This window comes from Nicotiana tabacum, chromosome 1, assembly GCF_000715075.1.
Source record: "Nicotiana tabacum cultivar K326 chromosome 1, ASM71507v2, whole genome shotgun sequence".
Lineage (NCBI taxonomy): Eukaryota > Viridiplantae > Streptophyta > Magnoliopsida > Solanales > Solanaceae > Nicotiana > Nicotiana tabacum.
The window spans coordinates 120,792,223-120,815,504 of record NC_134080.1 but is presented as its reverse complement, the minus strand read 5'-3'; positions in this window follow the sequence as shown (position 1 = coordinate 120,815,504).

The following is a 23,282-nucleotide window of genomic DNA, read 5'->3' as shown; positions in this document are numbered from 1 at the left end:
CCTTACCTTTAAGGGAGTTGTGAAGTATTATTTATGCTACACGGGGTGATACTTTAGAAAAAAAAACTTATGACCCCCTCCGTTATTGTTTGTACGCTTGTTTGAACTTAAGTTATTTCTTGTAATCTTCAAGGACTGTATAAATATTTATTAATAATATTCCACTTTTGTTTCTTACATGCAAGTTGTTTGTCTTATAAGTTTAGACAACCTATATTTCTTTAACTTACATGATCACATATGACAATTATAATTCAATAATCCTACATAGCGTAAAAATTTGACTGAGACCCATAGTTGTGGATCTCGAAGAGTTCCTAACCCCTTCTTTTTGAGGTAATTTGAGCCATTACCCGATCTATAGTGATAAGGACTAGTAAAAATAGAGTTATTTGCAAATAGATTCCCTAACTCAACTTAAGGTAGTTAGGTGGCGACTATTCTCTTTTAACACACATTTAATAGAGTTTTCACACGTCAAAACCCGTTTTCGTGAGAAAATGGGTCGCGACAGCATGGTGACTCTGCTGGTGAAACACCTAGGTTCTAACCATAATGAAGTTTTCGCTTGTATGGATTGATGGATTATTTGACTTCTTTCATCTATGCCCCTCCCTATTTTTGTTATTTTCTCAAAATTGCTATATCATGTATCTCCCGTCCCTATCTCCCTTATTCGCTTCATTGAATTACGTTCTCAAACTTTTCGTAAGCTATGATAACTTTTCTCTTTTGTCATTACCTTTTCCCTTATTTTTTTTATCTTTATCGCATTATTTACTATTCTTATGTGATTTCATCATGCAAAATATCTGGCAACATGTTCTTAACTTTCACATAAAACATACTTTCAACATCGTACTCTACTCGTGCCTATTATCAATATAGAGACACTTGATGAGTGTCTGAGCTTTCCTAAAAATACCCTTTTAACCCAGAAAGGCTTATTAGCAGTAGACTAGTAAATCAATGGTCCAGACGACGGTCCCGTGCCTTTCCCTCTCAAGTCGTCCACTTGAGAGTATCAGTCTAGATTCTTCTAGAAACCCCACTTGAGAGTATCAGTCTAGATAAACCTTGTCCAGAGTCCAAAGGGATTTCCTCAATCCCAAAGGACACAATCATGCTATGTCCATTACTTGGAGAAAACGTTCCAACAAGTTGACCGTTATTGCATAAATAGTCGAATCTTAAGAGGGAAAGGGCTAACCTTTATTTATTTGCAAAATATAAAGCACAAAATTCCTGGGTTTGGCATTGTTCAGAATATCCCACCTCTGCTAATTGATTGGTGGAATAACCTTGCACCATGTGATAAAAACCACGTAAAAAGGGTGTTGGGTAATTTTCTATCTTTGTTGAACATTCGACCAAGCAAGGAACAAATTGAGGCAGCCACTATGTTCTAGGATGAAAAGAGAGTTATTTTCGGATTTGGCGATATAAAATGTCTCCTCTTCTAGAAGAGATAGGGGGTTTCGCCAAACTACCATGGGATAGTCCGGGTCTATTGGTGCTAGAAAATCGCACCCCACACGGCTTTCTGAAAATGATAGGGTTCAAGAAGAATGACGAGTTGGTTTTATCGAAAAAATCCTACATCATTTTTGAGTTTCTGTATGAGCGGTATTGGGGCAGAAAGTCATACCACCTGCATCATGAGGAGTTGGCTATTACCTTTTTGGGATGGGTTCACCGCCGAGTTTATGTCTTCGTAGTCTGGATCTTGGATTTGCTGATTTTTCCAATGCAATGAGGGAAAACTCACACTTGTTTGGCCATGGCTGCCAGTACTGTGATGGAAGGTATCAAAGAGAAGAAATACACCATCATCCCTATGATACTATTTGAGAAATACCGAGCCTTGGATCAGTGCAAAATGGGTTTGAAAATTTCGAGGGCTGCAAACTTCTACTACATGTTTGGCTGCTAGAGCATTTTCAGAGGGGAGATTACCGCTAGGAGCTCTTGCATAGACCACTGAATGACTAAAGCGTCTGTCATCATCCAAAGAAGAAGCTGGAAATATCTTACCTGCTGCTCGATATGCGTGACCTGGGATGTGTTATTGATAGGGTCAAAAGGGTAAAGCATGGAGAAGGTCATTCTAGGGCCAAACAAATTAGGGGACAATGTCCATTATTCCTCTAGTTAGAATTTGTTAGATTTTGATGTAATAAGGCTTCATTCTGTTAGTGATTGCATATTATTATTTTGATTTAGTAAATATTGACAAAAATTCTCCAAGTCTCTTTGTCACTTAGGCGTACCTCGGGCATGATGAGGTCCCCAATTAGGACACGTATTGCATGGCCTTACATGTTACTTGCTTAAATATTGCAAACACTCTTCATTTCATCTTACTAACTTGGTTATTTTTTCTTTTTTTTTCTTTTGATTATTCCCATTCCCAAAGGTTGGTTCGTGTACTCTAGCATCATCTGCATACCACACCAGATCCAGAGGTCTAATAACTACCCAACCGGTTGTTTTCACTGTATTAGCGCTGATTCCCTTATTTAATGCTTTTCCTGTATCATTTTATGCTTATGTGACTCGTCGGAAGGTTTCGTTTTAATTTCGGAATGATTTGGGACACTTAGTCCCAATATGTTCTAGGATTTTGACAGTAGTTGGAAATATATGAAGACAACTCCAAAATGGAGTTCCGTCGGTTATGTTAGCCCCGTTCAGTGATTTTGGACTTAGAAACCTCGAGGGTAAGGCGGGAGTTTTTGAGGAGGAGCAGCTCCGTCTCGAGAGGTACAAGAAGTAACACCCTCCTACTTTCAGTGGCTTAGCGTTAGAGGATGCCTAGGGTTTTATGGACGAGTGCCACCGTATCCTCCGTACTATGGGTGTTGCGGAGTCAAGTGGGATTTCTTTCATTACGTTCAAGCTTAGAGGAGAAGCCTATTAGTGGTGGTGTGCATATGAGCTGGGTAGTCCGGCTGAGGTAGATTCACTTACTTGGACTCAGTTCTTGATATGTTATTGAGGGAGTATGTTTACAAAAGTCTTAGAGATGCATGACACGCTGATTTTGAGCAGTTGCATCAGGGTGCTATGACTGTGTCAGAGTATGCGGTTTGTTTCAGTGATTTGGCTAGGCATGCCTAGCCTTGGTTGCTACAGTTCGAGAGAGGGCTCATCCATTTATCGAGAGGATCCACCCCACTATCAGGCTTATCATAGACCGAGAGTTGGAGATGGATATTTCATACTAATAGGTTGTGGGTATTTCTAGGAGAGTTGAGGGTATTCTTGCTCGGGAGAGAGAGGAGAGGGAGGCCAAGAGGTCTCGAGAGTCTGGCACTTATAGTGGTACTCGTGCCCCAGCTGCAGTTCTTTATGGTAGGGCTATGTGATTCCTCCTGTTCATTCAGCACTTCCATTCGCCAGTGGTATTCCTTCTATCCTTAGGCCCCTAGAGCATAATTATGCACCGCCAATATCTAGTGCACCTCTTGCATGAGGTGCTTTCAGTAGTCAGTCTAGCAAACCTGGCCTGAGCCAGCCACAACAGTCATGCCCTCCGAGAGCTTATTTTGAGTGTGGCGATACTTGCCATATGTTGAGGGATTTCCCTAGACATAGGAGGGGTGAACCTTCACAAACTTCTCAGGCACCGCGTGCCCACTAGGTGCTTAGGCTATGACTACAACACTAGCTACCACTCTACCTTCTCAGCCAACTCGAGGTGGAGGTTGGGAAAGTAGAGGTCGCTCTAGAGGGGAGGCCAGACCAGATATTAAGCTCTTCCTGCTTGTATAGAGGCAATTGCTACAGGTATTATTCTGATCTGTCATAGAGATGCGTCGGTTTTATTTGATCCAGACTCCACTTATTCTGATGTTTCCTCTTATTTTTCTCCGTATTTGGGCATAGCCCGTTATTCTTTGAGTTCTCCTGTGTATGTGTCTACACCTGTGGGAGATTCTATTATTGTTGACCATATATATCGGTCGTGTTTGGTTGTTCTTAGTGGTTTTGAGACTAGAGCCAATTTAATATTGCTCAGTATGATTGATTTTGATATTATTTTAGGGATGGACTGGTTGTCACCCCATTATGCTATTCTTAAGTATCACGCCAAGACCGTGACGTTAGCAATGCAAGGATTAGCATAGTTAGAGTGGAGAGGTACCTTAGATTATTAGTGTCACGTCAAGACCGTGACGTTAGCAATGCAAAGATTAGCACAGTTAGAGTGGAGATGTACCTTAGATTATATGTCCAGCAGAGTTATTTCATTTCATAAAGCACAACGAATGGTTGAAAAAGGGGTGTGACGCATATCTAGCTTATGTGAGAGATGTCAGTATTAATACCCCTACGGTTGAGTCTGTTCCAGGAGCCTTATTATGCACCACTAGTATTTAGTGCACCTCATGCACGGGGTGCTTTCAGCGGTCATTCCACCTAACCTGGCACGAGTCAGCCACAATATCCATGCCCTCCGAGGTCTTGTATTGGTTGTGGAGACACTAGCCATATGTTGAGGGTATGCCCTGGACAAAGGAGAGGTGCACCTCGACAGACTTCTCAGCCACAGCGTGCTCCACTAGGTCCTTAGGCTATGATTATAGCACCATCTATCACTCCACCTTCTCAGCCAGCTCGAGGTGGAGGTCGAGCAAGTAGAGGTCGCCCTAGAGGGGGAGGCCAGGCCAGATATTATGCTCTTCATGCTCGTACAGAGGCAGTTGCTTTCGACTCTGTCTACAGGTATTGTTCCGGTCTGTCATAAAGATGCATCAATTTTATTTGATTCAGGCTCCACTTATTCCTATTTTTCCTCTTATTTTTCTCTATATTTGGGTGTAGCTCGTGATTCTTTGAGTGCTCTTGTTTATGTGTCTACACTTGTGAGAGATTCTATAGTTGTTGACTATGTGTATCAATTGTGTTTGGTTGTTCTTAGTGGTTTTGAAACCAGAGCCGGTTTACATTGCTTAGTATGATAGATTTTGATATTATTTTGGCCATGAACTAGTTGTTTCCCAATTACTCTATTCTTGATTATCATGCCAAGAACACGATGCTGGCTATGCCAGGATTACCGTGGTTAGAGTTGAGAGGTACCTTGGATTATACGTCCAACAGAGTTATTTCATTTCTTAATGCTCAACGAATGTTTGAGAAAGGGTGTGACGCATATCTAGCTTATGTGAGAGATGTCAATATTGATACCCCTATGATTGAGTCTGTTCCAATAGTGAGGGTTTATCCTGATGTATTTCTAGTTGATCCGGGCATGCCACCCTACAAAGATATGGACTTTGGTAGTGATTTGTTGTCGGGCACTCAGCCCAGCTCTATTCCTCCAAATCGTATGACTCCTCCTGTTTTGAAGGAGTTGAAGGAACAATTATAGGAATTGCTTGATAAGGGATTTATCGGCCCAATGTGTCACCTTGGGGGTGCTCCGGTTTTGTTTGTGAAGAAGAAGGATGGTTTTATGCATATGTGCATCGATTATCGCTAGTTGAACAAAGTTACGGTGATGAACATGTATCCATTGCCTCGTATTGATGGCCTATTTAATCAGTTATTGGGTGCCAGAGTGTTTTCCAAGATTGCATTGCATTCAGGCTATCATCAGTTGAAGATTCTAGAGCTAGATATCCTAAAGACTACTTTCATGACTCGGTATGGTCACTACAAGTTCCTTGTGATGTTATTTGGTTTGACCAACGCCCCAACAACATTCATGCACTTGATGCACGATATGTTCTGGCCCTATCTTGACTCTTTTACCATCATATTCATTGATGACATTCTGTTGTACTCCGGAACACGGGAGGATCATGAGTGGCACCTGAGGATTATACTCTAGACCTTGAGAGAAAAGAAAATATATGAAAAATTTTCAAAGTGCGAGTTTTGGCTTGAGATAATGGCATTTTTGTGTCATGTAGTTTTGAGTGATAGGATCAAGGTGGAACTGAAGAAGGTTGAGGCAGTGCAGAGTTGATCGTCCTCAACTTTGGAGATTCAAAGCTTTCTTGGCTTGGTGGGGTATTACCGTCGGTTTGATGAGAGTTTTTCATCTGTTGCAGCACCTATGACCCGGCTGACCCAGAAGGGTGCTTCATTCAGGTGGACAGATGAGTGTGAGGAGAGTTTTTAAAAGCTCAAGACAACTTTGACTACGGCCCCAGTATTGGTATTGCCTACAGGTTCGAGGTCTTATATTGTATATTGTGATGCGATGCGGATTGGTCTCGGCACGTTGTTGATGCTTGAAGGTAGGGTGATTGCCTACACGTCCAGACAACTGATGGTGCATGAAAAGAACTATAATGTCAACGACCTTGAGTTAGCAGCTTTTGTTCATGCCTTGAAGATGTGACGACACTATTTGCATTGTGTCCCTTGTGAGATCTATACCGATCACCGGAGTTTGCAGCATGTGTTCAAACAGAAGTATGTTAACTTGCATCAGTGGAGGTGGTTAGAGCTGCTTAAGGATTATGATATCAACATTTTGTACCATCTTGGGAAAGCCAATGTGGTGGCCGATGCCTTGAGTCGCCGGGCGAAGAGTTTGGAGAGCTTAGCATATCTACCAGCAGTATAGAGGCCATTGGCATTGGATGTTCAGGTCTTGGCCAACCAGTTCGTTAGATTGGATATTTCTAAGCAGAGTCGAATTTTGGCTTGTGTGGTCTCTCAATCTTATCATTATGATCGTATTAGGGAGTGTCAGTATGAAGACCCCTATCTGCTTATCCTTAGGGACAAGGTTCAGCACGCTGATGCTAAGAAGGTCATTATTGGGGATGATGGTGCTTTGAGGATACAGGGCAGGCTATGTGTGCCCAATGTAGATGGATTGCGTGAGTTGATTCTCCAGGATGCTCACAGTTCGTGGTACTCCATTAATCCGGGTGCCAAAGATGTATCAGGATTTGATACAACATTATTGGTAGAGGAGAATGAGGAAAGACATAGTAGATATAGCTCAGTGTCTAAATTGCCAGCAGGTGAAGTACGAGCATCAATGACCAGGTGGATTGCTTTAGCAGTTAGAGATTCCGCAGTGGAAATGGGAGCGGATCACTATGGATTTCTTTGTTGGGCTTTCATGGATATAGCGAAAGTTTGATACAGTTTGGGTGATTGTGGATAGGCTAACTAAGTTAGCTCATTTCATTCCAGTGATGACTACTTATTCCTCTGATTAGCTGGCTTGAGTTTATATCTGCAAGATTATCAGGCATCATGGCGTGCCAGTATCTATCATCTTTGATCAGGGCACGCAGTTTATATCACGATTCTAGAGAGTCGTACCACATGAGTTAGGTAATCGGGTGGAGTTTAGAACAACATTTCACCCTCAGACGGATGAACAATCCCAACACACTATTAGATACTTGAGGATATGCTCCATGCGTGTGTGATGGAGTTTGGGTGTTCTTGGGATCAGTTCTTGCCACTTGCAGAGTTTGCCGACAACAACAGTTATCAGTCGAGCATTCAGATAGCACAGTGTGAGGCTCTATATGGTAGGAGATGTCGGTCTCTAGTGGGTTGGTTTGAGCCGGACGAGGCTAGGCTATTGGGTACAGACTTGGTTCAGGATGCTTTGGAAAAGGTTAAGGTCATTCAGGATCAACTTTGCACAACCCAATCTAGATAGAAAATTTAGGCGGACTGGAAGGTTCACGATGTTGGATTCATGGTTGGGGAGCGGGTCCTGCTCCGGGTGTCACCCATGAAGGGTGTTATGTGGTTCAGGAAGAAGGGAAAGCTGAGCCGAAGGTTTATCGGCATGTTCGAGGTGTTCCGGCGTGTTGGGAAGGTTGCTTATGAGCTTGCCTGCCTCCTAGCCTCCAAGGAGTCTGATCACTGCCAACTCGACACTACACTATGGTAGGAAGAGCGAATCACAATAGCTTTTACCCGAATAGAGGTCCGGGATCGAATTTCCACAAGGAGCTAGTAGTGGAGTTGTATTTTATGTCTAGCCTAGAGTTGTGGTTGTGCTTCTAATGTCACTTCAATCATCTTTTGAGTTTTTGTATTTATAACTAATATTATAAAACTACGGATTAAAGCTAGATTATGCTAGGAGAATATTGATAAGTTGTAATTAATGGGAAGGAAGAGCACTAGGGTTGTGGCATTACCTTGGTGGCTAATTGACAGGTAGATGTTACTTAGGTTCGATTGACTTGTTTGGGGGTTATGTTATAACCGTTGCACAAATTTTACCCACTCTCACACCTCTCGGTAGAGAGAATGATTTTACCCAATTGACTCTCTCAAGACCAATTGGGTTGGAAAATTAGACCAAGCAACTAGGGTTCAAGTAGGGTGATTACTCTCTCGTGATTTAACCCGTTAATTGGGACTATCATTTCTCATGAGTCCATCTCAATTCCTTGTTAGGTCAATTTTGAGGTCATAAACTCTCTTTCTCAGGAAGAGTTAAACCCATAAAGCTTGAATCAGTATTTGCAACCACCAATTCTAAATTAAATCATAAAATCAATCCAAATAACAAACACCCATAGTCAATCTAACCCTAAATGGCAACACCCATCAATTACCCACACTAGGGTTAAGCCACAACCCTAGCTAATGGTTTAGCTACACATAATTAAAGAAGAAACTGAAGAAATAGATGACGAACTACACATATTAATTAATTACTAAGAAGAAACTACAATAATCTATTGTTAATGGGGGGCAAATATGCCAAAAATGGCTACAACACCAAGCGTAGCTATTCTCCTGTTCTCAGATTTGACCTCCTCACTAAAAAAATAGTAAAATGTTCTATTTACTAGGCTGGAAAAACTGGACAAAAATACCCCCGTGGGGTCAGTGCGGGCCGCACAAAATGGACTACGGTTGCACTGGCTCTTGGGTTTCAGTTGTTTGATGACTTGAACTGGGGGATGCGGACCGCGTGGGAGTGTACCGCGGCCGCGAAGGCAACTGGCGCAGTCCGTGCAAACATGACCGCGCACCGCATGAAGACAAATGCCCCTTTGCTGAACCCTATGAACACGGACCGCACAGAGAAGGAGTGCAGCCGCGAAGCTTCTCCACGGGCCGCGTGAATCCTACCGCGGCCGTGTGACCTTAGGCTCGAAAAATGTCTAGTCTCTGAACCTCCTAGTGCGGCCGCGGTCATTGTTACGCGGTCTGCACTAGGCCCCCTTTTTTCTTCACTTCTCTTGGTCTTTGATACTTGAGCATGTTTCACTCCTTTTTGAGCCGATTTTTGAACATCTCGTCACCTTGTCAATCAACCCTGCAATCAAACACAACTTGTGAGCATTTTGGGACTGTTTTTGTATCAATTTATACTCAAAGCATAGGAAAGTAGGGACATAAACACTTTAAAATCCTAACTTATCAACTCCCCCAAACTTAAACTTTTTCTTGTCCTCAAGCAAGCAAAATAAGACCCGCCCCTTAAAGGAACATCCCAGTGATTCCAGCTATCCTAAAATAACCTCAGCAAGCATCAATTGGGACTAACAATTGCCCTAAATACGAATGCATCATTAACACATTTAAAATTTTGAAAACTATGGATCAAGTGTGACACAAGAGCATCATGAGTTGACACATTTCATCAAAGAGATTTTGTCACTTACTTTAGTCATTGTGGAACCCAAACTCTCACATCCTCAACTCTCCATAAGCGGACCTCACCTTTTAAATATTGACACACAAATCGAAGCAAATGAAATTTCACTCATCTCTCTCAAAAAGGAAGGTCACAAGTCCGGCTCTAAGTACCATATGTTTGCCCCTTATGTAAGTATCCACTAATGTAGGCTCCCTTCAACTTGAGATCAAATAGGGCTTTTGTGGAGTCATTTTGAAGGCTTTTAGGCAAGGGTAGGACATATTTTTATTCACGTGGGTTCAATCTTCCCTTAAGTACTTCTTTTGATTCATTTTGGCCCAACTTTCTTGGCTTTTTTTGAGGATTTCACTTCTTCACAAGGGGTTAGAGAGACACATTGTCACTCTTTCTTATACAATTCAAAACATTTCTCCTTTTTTCTACTTTCTCCACACCTCTCTTATTTTTTTCACTTTTGTTTTCCTTGAATCCCTTTTTTTTCTTGTTAACATGGGACTTTCTTTTTGTCCTTTTTCTTTTCTTGCATTTTCATTGCCTTCTTTTCTTTCTTTTGTACCTTACTGCTTTGCTTCCTTTCTTGTCTCTCCCCCCAAACTTAGATTTTTGCCATTACTCAAGGGAAGATTTGGGTACCAAGAGAGGGTAATCATTTAGAATAGGTATAGGCTTGTAGCATTGGTTCTTGAAAGAAACAGGTTTAAGGCTCAAAAGGGTTAACTAGGGATTATTTCATTGGAAGGCTATGAAATTGTTCAACTTAGCATTTGGATCATGGAGAGCCTATAATCATTTCTCAAGTCAAATTTCACCTAGGATTTCGCCTCAACAGACATTCAGGGCAAGTTCTAGACCATTGGCTCGAGACTTGGACTCAAATTTCAATTCCTCACTACACATGCTAGGGATTTGCTAAAGACATCGAGTCGAGGGCCCACAACGACCTTAGTTATGATTTAAACACACAATGGCCCGAAAAGACCACACGATGATCGTTTGGTCAATGCAAGAGTCTCAAAGCCACGACTTTCACCATCTTGAACACAACATTATGTCTTTGACCATAGGATCAAAGGCAAATGTGTTAGGCCCAAGTGAAACCTTGCTTGAGGTGCTTTTAACTACGCTTATCAAAAACAAAAGAAAAATCAAAGAAACAGACTCAAACCCTTAAGAAGGTTGTCACGCCATCTATGATTGGGAAGAGCCACCCGGTTTGCACAACACTCCACCCTTGGAAAGAACCATGACATTAAGAAAACCAAGAGCTTATTGGGAACGCCAAAATCAAAACAAGCGGCTACAAGCCTAACTACAAAGCTAAAAATGAAAATTTAGCGAAAATAGAAAATAAAATGAATATTACAATAAGGGAGTAGAATATACAAGGGGGGATGAATATATACAGAAATGTTAAGTTATATACAGCCCAAAGTAAAAAAAAACAAAATCAATAAAAATAAACTAAGAATCTATATATATACAGTCATCCAGAAAAAGTAGGGCGCACCCCCACGAGTAAAAGCTGGCATTGTCCCAATGCCAACTATCAAATAAATATCAAAACAACAGAAAGGATATAGGATCTCCCTAGGCCTGTTCCATATGTATGGGATCATCAGTGGTCCCTAAGTCCTCTGTATGTATGGGAACCTCAGACTGGTTCCCGATCTTCTGCTGCTCAGCTGCTGGGACTAGGGCCTACTCCTGAACCGGCTGACTGATAGGTGCATCACTAGAGGGGGCTCATGTGGGTCTGGTAGCTCAATAACTGCACCAACTGAACTGGGGAGCTTCCTCTTCTTCCTTGGGGGCCTGGGTGCATGCTCCTGCTCCTGCCGTGGCTGTGGCACTATTGCTGCTGCTGGGGCTGGATCCCCAAATAACAAGTCTAAAGGCATCTGGTCTGCCAATAACCTGTCCACATCAGTCGGTAGCACTCTCACCGACTCCTTGGACGCCCTTGACTTCCTCATATTCTTGTGCTCCTTGGCAAGCACCCTCAAAGCCTTGCCATGTCAATCTACCGCCATAGTCAAGGCGTCCTGAGTCCTCATAATCTTCTCCTGATTTTCCAGGAGCTTCTGCAGTGTATCCTCAATGGACATAGGAAACTGAGTAGTGGAAGGGGATGAATAAGCCTCAACTGTAGCAGACAATGTAGACAACTTGGATGTCGCTGCTGACATCCAGTTGTTCAAACTGGCTAGTGTCCGGCTCAACTGCTGGGCCGTGAAAGGATGAGTCTGGGAAGAAGGGACCCCGGACTAGCCAGCTGGAGTAGAGGAAGGCGGCTTGTAACCTTTGTCTTTGGGGTTGTCTGGCCCCTTCAAACTATACCAGGAAAATGGAGCCACAGGTTTTACCTTGACGTCAAACGGTCTCTTCTCCACCTCCAAGTCCCGGAAATACATAGTAAGGGTGCTGGGAAAAGGGTAGTTCCGGTCATGCTCAACCCCGACTGCAGAAATGGTGCGGGACATCACATTTCCCACATTGATAGGGTAACCTGCCATAATAGAAGCAATAAGAACCGCCCGGGCAAGTGGAATAGTCTGATCATGAGTGGTCGGGTCAAGCCGACTGCATACAAAGGTCAACTACCCTCTAGCCTCGAAGTTGAAAGTTCTCCGAAGTATTTTGGTCCCTACTTGTTGCCATTCTGGATCGTACCCGGGATTGCCAGGTATGAAGCTAACCACGGACGAACCTCCTCGCGCATTGCTAACTTTTCATTGTACAGGGACTCATCTTCGTCAATGAACCCCAAATACTCATTCAACGCCTTCCCGGTGAAAACCACATTTTTGTTTCTCACTTTCATCACTTTAGTGCCTTTCATGATAAGGGCCACATTGCTGTAAAACTCCTTGACCATATGATCATTTGCCTTCAAACAATTGTCTTTAAAGGACTCCCAACCCGCTCGAGCCTGGAACTGTCTATGCACATTGGGGTTTAGGGGTAGAAGGTCTTTGTCGATAGAGCTCCGCTCAAGTATCAACTTCCGTGCCGGCCAACATTCTCTAAATTTGTGGAATACCACCTGGCTGACAAACCGATCTTGCCAAACTTCAGGTTTTCTAGTTCTCTCAACACCCCCAACCTGGGGCACCCCACTGCTCGGTACCTCATTATCACTATTAGTCCCGCCTTCTGCACTCTCCCCAGATACTGAAGCTGTGGGGGAGGTGGAGTATTCACCACTGCCTGCTGCTGAGCCATCAAACGACTCAGAATGTATTACGTTGTGGGGCTTGGGCAGTATGTGAAGCCGGGACTGCAGTAGCTGGCCCTGAATCAGAATAGAGGTCCTGGGATGGTACGTACTCACTCCCCGATTGGTCGTCTATAGCAATTTGTTTCCTTGTTTTCAGTTTAGGTCGGGAAGTGAGTTTAACTTGTTTCCCTTTTCCTCCCAGGGAGGAGTCACCTCGGCCGGATTGTTTAGCACCTCTTCCTCGTTGTTTTACCATTGTCAGCAAAAAAATACATCTAACATTGTTAGTTGAAGCACAGGTAGTAAAACATGTGACTGAATTAAAATTGCAGAAGCAAAATGAAAGTTGCAGACACTGCCGCAGAACCAGGCACCGCAGACCGCGCCATTAGGATTGCGGCCGCGTTGGAGGCACCGCGGACCGCGGGCCACACTGATCAAAACCCCAGGAAGGGTCTTCTCTGAATCTCACACCGCGGTCCGCACAAAATGGGGTCGCGGCCGCGGTGGGCCAGCCCGGACCGCACAAACGTTACTGCGGCCGCGCTGGACACAAGTTGTTCCTCAGTCATTCAAGCATCGTGGACCGCGTGAAAGCATAGCGCGGACCGCGTTAGGGCACCGCGGGCTGCACTGGGTTAGGTTCAGTGAGTAAACTAGGGATTGCATGATTTTGTTCTATTTTTGTTCAACTTTTTCCCCCTACTTGTCCCTACTCTTGTACCCAATCCTTAGTTATTTCAAACTAACATGGAAGCTACCCTAGACTAACAATTCTAAGACAACTATAAAGGCAAAGAAGTTACAGACTACTGGAAAGCAATAAAAATAAAAATAAAAATAAAAGAGTCATAATCAAAAATGCATGAAATGTTACCAGGATTATGAAGAATGAATACAATATATCCACACAAGCAAAAATCTCAGTTTTGGATGGGGATGAACAATAAAATTAGGGTTCTGGGTTTCCAATTTGCAAAAAGGGTAAAATGAAACTCTTGGTCTCTATTTATAGAGCCCCAGTAGGACCCGTACTCACCTACCAGCGCGGTCGCACAAAAGTGACCGCGGACCGCGCTGGGTTTATTTGTGTGACCCCTCGTGATGAAGCCTACGCGGACCGCACAGACATGTACCGCGGCCGCGTTAGTCCACCGCGGACCGCACTAACTTGACCACGGCCGCGGTGAAGAACTTTAGAGAGTCCCCCTTTTGACTCATGCCAACGCGGACCGCATAAAATGCACCGCGGCCGCTCTGGCAATCTTAAGAGACTATGCCATTTTCCAACTTTGTTTTGCACTGCTTCAACACAATCCCTGCAACATCTCATAAACAGTTAGCTCAAAAATCCTAAGCTACACATGGGTTGCCTCCCAAGAAACACCTGATTTAACGTTGTGGCACGACGCATGTTACCACCACATCACTTTAGATGAAGAAGTGCCACTACGTGGCTGCCATCGAACTTTACGAGATAACGCTTGACCCGGTGACCATTGACTCTGATTATTTCACCATTTTTGTTTTAAGATCAAGAGCACCAAACGGGGTCACGAACACAACTTCAAATGGCCCACTCCACTTTGACTTGAGCTTACCCGGAAACAGACGTAACCGGGAATTAAACAAGAGAACCATATCCCCAACTTTGAACTCCTTGCCCCGAGCATATTTGTCGTGAAGGTACTTCATTTTGTCCTTATACAAGGACGAGCTGGAGTATGCATGGAATCTAAACTCATCGAGCTCATTAAGTTGTTCAACCCTCAGATTTGCAGCAACATCCCATTCTAAGTTCAACTTCCTCAAGGCCCACATAGCCTTGTGCTCCAATTCCACCAGAAGATGGAAAGCTTTCCCAAACACCAACCAGTATGGGGACATACCAATCGGAGTCTTGTAAGCTGTCCGATAGGCCCAAAGAGAATCATCAAATTTTTTTGACTAATTGGTCCTCTTTGCATTTACAGTTTTAGACAAGATACTCTTAATTTCTCGGTTGGAGACTTCCACTTGACCGCTAGCTTGAGGATGATAGGGGGTGGTTACTTTGTGATTAACTTCATACTTGGCTAGCAATGAATCAAAAGATTTGTTGCAAAAGTGAGATCCCCCGTCACTAATGATAGCACGGGGAGTGCCAAACCTCGTGAAGATACTCTTTTTAAGAAATGCCACAACACTCCGGGCTTCATTGTTGGGCAAAGACAAAACTTCAACCCACTTGGAGACATAATCTACCTCCATCAGAATGTAAGTGTTTCCACAAGAGCTCACAAAAGGACCCATGAAGTCGATGCCCCAAACATCAAAAATATCTACCTCGAGAATTGTATTGAGGGGCATTTCATCCATTTTTGAAATTCCACCGGCTCATTGGCATTCATCACATCTTTTGACCACATCACCGGTATCTTTAAACAAAGTAGGCCAATAAAATCCGCAACTAAGCACTTTAGAAGCCGTTCTCGCCCCGCCATGATGGCCACCATAGGGTGAGGAATGACATGCTTCCAAAATACCCAATTGCTCCTCTTCCGGGACACATCGTCGAATCACACCATCGGTGCAAAGCTTAAACAAATAGGGCTCGTCCCTATAATAATCCAAGCTATCCCGTTTGAGCTTCTTCCTTTGGTTAGAAGAGAGCTCACACGGGATGATTCCGGTAACAAGATAGTTTGCAATATCGGCGAACCACGGTATTCCACTCATTGACACCGCAAGGAGTTGCTCGTCAGGAAATGTATCATTGATCACAAGTCCGTCACAAGGCCTCCCCTCCTCCTCCAAACAGGACAAGTGGTCCGCCACTTGATTCTCGCTACCCTTCCGGTCAACAATTTCTAAATCAAACTCTTGAAGGAGAAGAACCCATCTCATAAATCTTGCCTTTGAATCTTTCTTGGTCATCAAATACCTAAGGGCGGCATGGTCGGTGTGCACAATAACTTTAGCCCCCATAAGATAAGGACGGAACTTTTCCATAGTAAAAACAATACCCAACAACTTCTTTTCGGTGACTGTGTAGTTCCTTTGAGCCTCATTCATGGTCTTTCTTGAGTAGTACACCGAGTGGAACATCTTGTTGATCCTTTGGCCTAAAACCGCCCCCACCACAATGTCACTCGGGTCGCACATGAGCTCGAATGGTAAGCTCCAATTTGGTGCGGTGATGATGGGGGTAGTGGTCAACTTTTGTTTAAGGAGCTCAAAAACCTCCATGCATTTCTCATCAAAAACAAACTTGGCATCTTCTCTAGCAATTTACACAACGGGTTAACTACCTTAGAAAAATCTTTGATGAACCTCCGGTAGAAACCCGCGTGCCCAAGAAAACTCCTCACTCCTTTGATAGAAGTAGGGGTAGGAAGCCTTTAAATAACCTCGATCTTGGCCTTATCAACTTCAATTCCTCGCTTCGAGATCTTGTGACCCAACACTATACCCTCTTTTACCATAAAATGGCACTTTTCCCAGTTTAGAACAAGGTTGGTATCTTCACACTAGGCCAACACTCTATCCAAGTTTACCAAGCACTCCTCAAAAGAATCCCCAACCATGCTAAAATCATCCATGAAGATCTCCAAGATATCCTCCACCATGTCGGTGAAAATAGCCATCATGCAACGTTGGAAGGTCGCCGGAGCATTACATAATCCGAATGGCATTCTGGAGAAAGCGAACGTGCCATAAGGACATGTGAAAGTCGTCTTCTCTTGGTCCTCCGGGGCAATGAGAATTTGATTGTATCCCGAGTAACCATCCAAAAAAAAATAGAAAGCCCGGCTCGCAAGACGATCAAGCATTTGGTCAAGGAAAGGCAATGGGAAATGATCTTTTCTAGTCACCTTGTTCAGCTTCCGATAATCCATGCAAACTCTCCAACCCGTCACTGTCCGATTAGGAATAAGCTCATTGTTTTCGTTGGTCACCATAGTCATTCCACCTTTTTTCGGTACACATTGCACCGGAGAAGTCCATGAACTGTCAGAAATGGGATAAACCACACCTGCGTCAAGCCACTTGAAAACCTCTTTCTTTACTACTTCTTGCATAGCCTTATTTAGTCTTCTTTGATGTTCAAGTGAAGGCCTTGCATCCTCCTCCAATAAGATTTTATGCATGCAAAAGGCAGGGCTTATACCCCGAATATCAGCTAGAGTCCATCCGATTGCCCTCGTTCGCCTTTGAAGAACTGCTAAGGTGGCCTTAACCTGCATGTTAGTAAGGCAAGAAGAAAGAATGACAGGTAAAGTAGAATTTGAACCCAAGAACTCATACCTGAGGTGTAGAGGAAGTGGCTTCAACTCCAACATCGGTGGCTCCTCAATTGATGGCTTCGTTGGTGGAGTTTTGCGGTTTTCAAGATCCAAAGATAGCCTTCTAGGCTCATAAGAATATGAACCCATACAATGCAATGCATTCACGCACTCCACTTTACTAGCATCATCATTGACATCCATGTTAAGAACCACAGCCTCAAGAGGATCTTCAACATTGATCAAGGAACTTGTGTCATCCACTATCATGGCTGTGACAATGTCCACAAAAGAACACACCTCCGTGCTATTTGGTTGTCTCATTGATTTGCAAACATGGAATACCACCTTCTAATCTCCCACTCGGAATGTCAACTCACCCGCTTCAACATCAACTAATGCCTTCCCCATAGCTAGAAAAGGTCTTCCAAGAATAATCGGCACTTCAAAATCCACCTCACAATCTAATATGACAAAGTCGGCCGGCAATATGAATTTATCAACACAGACAAGAACATCATCGATTATGCCCAAGGGTCGCTTCATCGATTGATCCGCCATTTGAAGTCTAATTGAGGTAGGTCAAGGTTGCCCAATTCCCAAAGTCTTGAAGACCGAGTACGGCATCAAATTAATACTATCCCCCAAGTTACAAAGGGCCTTTGCAAAATCCGCACTTCCGATAGTACAAGGGATAGTAAAATCTCCGGGATCCTCAAGCTTGGGTACCATTGAATGCACTATGGCACTCACTTGATGGGTCATCTTAATTGTTTCACACTCCATCGACCTCTTCTTTGTAACCAAATATTTCATGAACTTCGCATATCCCAGCATTTGCTCAAGTGCCTCAACCAAAGGGACATTAATTGTGAGGCTCTTCATCATGTCAATGAATTTTTTGAATTGATTGTCGCCCTTTTGCTTTGCTAACCATTGAGGATAAGGTGGAGGTAGCCTAGGCAAAGGTGCCTTGGCTTTTCGTACAACCGGTTCGGGCATGTCAATCACGTGTTCCCTAGACGGGTTCACGGCATCTTGAGTCTCTACCTCGGCCTCATCATTAATATCAATCCGCACATCATTGTTTGCATTTTGATTAACCACTTCATCAACAATCAAAGGTACATCATCATCCTGCAACTCAACATCTTCATCCATAACTTGCTTTTGCATTAAGGCATTCACATCACCGCCTCTCCCACTTCTTGTTGTAACCACCATCACATGATTATTATTCCCACCCTTCGGATTCACCATCATGTCACTTAGTAGCTCACCCTTGGGACGAATATTCAATGTTTGAGAGATTTGGCCTAATTGCACCTCTAAGTTCCGGATGGATGTGTTATGCGAAGTTAATTGGGCCTCGAAATCTTGGTTCTTTTTCATCATTTTCTCGAACATGCTTTCAATTCTATCCATATCACTTCCGGATGAACTCGGACCTTGAGAAGGAAAGGGGGTGGATTGTTCGGTTGTTAGTACATGGGGGGCCTTTGAAAGCCTTGCCCCCAGTTGCCTTGGTTCCCGTTATTTTTGCACCCTCCTTGATTGTTTTTGTTGCCCCAACTATTGTTACTCCCATTCCAATTTCCTTGGTTGCTTTGATTACCCCAATTGTTGCTTTGGTTGTTGTTATTCCAATTACCTCCGCCTTGTTGTTGATTGCCCCAATTTCCTTGAGGATGCCATTGTTGGTTGGACGAGTTACCTCTATTCCCTTGGTAGTTGTTGACATATTGGACCTCTTCGCTTTGATCATCATAGCACTCATTTGAATAACCACCACCATTATTGATGTTGTCATATTGTTCACAATTACCTTGAGGTTGTTGTCCTCTTTGTCTCCTTTTCAACATAGAAACACCTTTCATTGCATTGACTTGGCGCGGGTTTTGGACTTGTTGCAATTGCGCCTTTGTTAATTGATTCATAGTTGTTGTAAGCTCGGCGATGGCTTGGCCATGATCGTGCAATTCCTTGTGCAAATGGATGGCCGTGGGGTCACCTTGGGGAACATTTGCTCGGCTTTGCGATGCCGAAGAGGTGTCGGTCATTTCATCAAGTACATCACATGCCTCTCGGTAAGAAAGTTTCATAAAGTTCCCTCCAGCCAATTGGTTCACAATGCATTGATTCATGGTGTTGATGCTCCGATAAAAGGTTTGTTGAATCATAGCCTCAGTCATGTCATTATTAGGGTACTCTTTCACCATTGTTCTATATCTTTCCCATATCTCGTGCAAAGGTTCCATTGGCTCTTGCTTGAAAGATAGAATTTCATCCCGAAGAGCTGCCATATGACTTGGAGAAAAGAACTTGGAAATAAATTTGTCCACCAATTCATCCTATGTTGTAATAGAATGATTGGGGAGCCTTTCTAACCAATCCAATGCTTTACCCCGAAGAGAGAACGGGAAAAGCCTCAACCTCTATGCATCCTCGGACACGTTGGTCTGCTTGCTACCCCAGCATGTATCCACGAACCCTTTCAAGTGTTTGTAGGCATTTTGATCGGAGGCACCCGTGAAATACCCTCTTTGCTCGAGCAAGGTCAGCATAACATTTGTGATTTGGAAGTTCCCCGCCCGGATTCGGGGAGGAACAATAGAACTGGCGTATCCTTGATTTGGTAAAACTCTGGGAGTCACTCTCGGTGGTGGCGGAGGAGGGTCTGGAATATTGTTGTTCTCATTTGCATTTACATTGACATGTCGGCCTCTCCGTGGAAGTTGAGGTAAGACCTCATCTGGTTCCAGATACTCTACCTCCTCCCCCGCTATCACATTGCCGAGAGGGTCATTTGCATTAAGAGCCATTGTACCTGATTGATCGACACAAAAAAAATTAGTAAACAAGAAGGAAAGAGAAGTACAACACAAAACTAACTAAACAGATAGTCAACACCATAAGCTCCCCGGCAACGGCGCCAAAAAGTGATCGCTGCCAACTCGATGCTACACTATGGTAGGAAGAGCGGATCACAATAGCTTTTACCAGAATAGAGGTCCGGGATCGAATTTCCACAATGAGCTAGTAGTGGAGTTGTATTTTCTGTCTAGCCTAGAGTTGTGGTTGTGATTCTAATGTCACTTCAATCATCTTTTGAGTTTTTGTATTTATAACTAATATTATAAAACTACGGATTAAAGCTAGATTATGCTAGGAAAATATTTCTAAGTTGTAATTAATGGGAAGGAAGAGCACTAGGGTTGTGGCATTACCTTGGTGGCTAATTGACAGGTAGATGTTACTTAGGTTCGATTGACTTGTTTGGGGGTTATGTTATAACCGTTGCACAAATTTTACCCACTCTCACACCTCTCGGTAGAGAGAATGATTTTACCCAATTGACTCTCTCGAGACCAATTAGGTTGGCAAATTAGACCAAGCAACTAGGGTTCAAGTAGGGTGATTACTCTCTCGAGATTTAACCCGTTAATTGGGACTATCATTTCTCATGAGTCCATCCCAATTCCTTGTTGGGTCAATTTTGAGGTCATAAACTCTCTTTCTCAAGAAGAGTTAAACCCACAAAGCTTGAATCAGTGTTGGTAACCACCAATTCTAAATTAAATCATAAAATCAATCCAAATAACCAACACCCATAGTCAATCTAACCCTAGATGACAACACCCATAAATTACCCACACTAGGGTTGAGCCACAACCCTAGCTAATGAGTTTAGCTACACATAATTAAAGAAGAAACTGAAGAAATAGATGAAGAACTACATATATTAATTAATTACTAAGAAGAAACTACAATAATCTATTGTTAATGGGGGCAAATATGCCAAAAATGGCTACAACACCAAGCGTAGCTATTCTCCTGTTCTCAGATTTGACCTCCTCACTAAAAAAATAGTAAAATGTTCTATTTATACTAGGCTGGAAAAACTGGACAAAAATACCCCTGTGGGGTTAGTGCGGACCGCACAAAATGGACCGCGGCCGCACTAGCTCTTAGGTTTCAGTTGTTTGATGACTTGAACTGGGGGATGCAAACCGCGTGGGACTGTACCGTGGCCGCGAAGGCAACTGGCGCGGTCCGTGCAGACGTGACCGCAGACCGCATGAGGACAAATGCCCCTTTGCTGAACCCTATAAATGCGGACCGCACAGAGAATGAGTGTGGTCGTGAAGCTTCTCCGCAGGCCACATGAATCCTACCGCGGCCACGTGACCTTAGGCTCGAAAAATGTCCAGTCTCTGAACCTCCTAGTGCGGCCGCGGTCATTGTTACGCGGTCCGCACTAGGCCCCCATTTTTCTTCACTTTTCTTGGTCTTTGATACTTGAGCAGGTTTCACTCCTTTTTGAGCTGATTTTTGAACATCTCGCTACTTTGTCAATCAACCCTGCAATCAAGCACAACTTGTGAGCATTTTGAGACCGTTTTTGTATCAATTTATACTCAAAGCATAGGCAAGTAGTGACATAAACACTTTAAAATCCTAACTTATCAGAGTCCATCCGGTATTTCATATTTCTATGCTTCGGAAGTATCACAGCGATGCGTCTTGTATGTTGGATTTTAGCTCAGTGCAGGTGGACAAGGATTTATATTATGTTCAGGAGCTAGTGGTTATTTTGGACGGGCAGGTTTGAAAGCTAAGTTCAAAGAACGTGAAGGTTCAGTGGAGGGGTTAGCCGGTTGAGGAGGTGACTTGGGAGACCGAGCATGATATGCCCGCTTTGAGAGTATTAGCCCTGATCTGGTTATTTACTACTTTCCCCGTATCATGTTATGCTTATGTGACTCGCGTGGAAGTTTTTATTTTTGTTTCGGAGTGATTTAGGATACTTAGTCCCTAAAACAGAAGCTTAGGTTCTACGATTTTGGACGTAATTGGAACTGTTTGAAGACGACTCCACAATGGAGTTTTGTCGGTTCCGTTAGCTCCATTTGGTGATTTTGGACTTATGAGCATGTCCAGATTTTCAATTAGAGGTCTGTAGCTGAATTATGCTTAAAATGGCGAAAGTTTAATTTTTGGGAAGTTTGACCGGAAGTGGACTTTTTGATATTGGGGTTAGATTCTGATTCCGGAGGTTGGAATAGGTATGTAATGTCAATTATGACTTGTGTGAAAAATTTGGGGTCAATCGAACATGATTTGATAGGTTTCGACATCGGTTGTAGAAGTTTGAAGTTCAAAATTCATTAAGTTTGGATTGAAGTGTGATTCATGTTTTTCATTTTGTTTATTGTGATTTGACGGCTCGACTAAGTTCGTATGGTGTTTTATGACTTGTTGGTATGTTTTGTTGAGGTCCCTCGGGACTCGGGTGCGTTTCGGATGGTTAACGAATTGGGAATTAATTTTGGAAGATGGGTGGAGTTCTATGATCTGGTGCATCTGGTTTCCTTATATGCGATCGTGTGGGATGGTCCGCGATCACGTAGGCTAAGCTGGGCAGAGGAAGGATTGGTTCTTTGCATTCGTGGACAGAAGTAGGCAAATACGTATTGGTGTAAAGTAGTGCTTTGCGAACACGTGGCCAAGTTCGCGTTCGAGGTAGTGTTATGGAGGCTAAAGCTGTGCCACACGCTTTTGTCAACGTGAACGCAAGGGGTCATTTGCGATCGCGTAAATATGAGAGCCAACGCATCGTGTTTCCATGGAGTTTTCCGCGTTTGCATACGGTTAAATTCTGGGGAAGCAAAGTTTTGCTTCGCCATCGCGAGGCTATTTCCGTGATCACGTATTGTGAGCACCTGTGTAGACTATAACATTTCAAAAATGAGGGTTTAGCCATTTTAATCAAAAAACGTGAGATAAAGAGCTCGGATTTGGATGACATTTTGTGTGATTTTCAAAGGCATCGATTGGATTTGGGCCATTCGGGGTCGGAAAATCGTTGATAAAGCATTCTTACTGATTGATTGAGCTTTGTTCAAGGTAAGTGACTTTCCTAACCTTGTGGGGGGGGGGGGGGGGAGATTTTCATATGATTCAGAATATGACCTCATTTGCCTAAATTGAAGGTTACCCCTCCAGAGTTCATAGTTACAAAATGGTACATTTGGGCCGAGTATGGCACCGGGTGCCGGTCACGCCTCTTTAGGTATGGGGCGTGACAAGAATCTTCTCATTTGCGAAGTGGGGCTAACATTAGAGAGAGAGAGAGTCCGTAGATTTATTGAGTGTTTCACCTACAGTCTCAGATATGCAAGGTGCA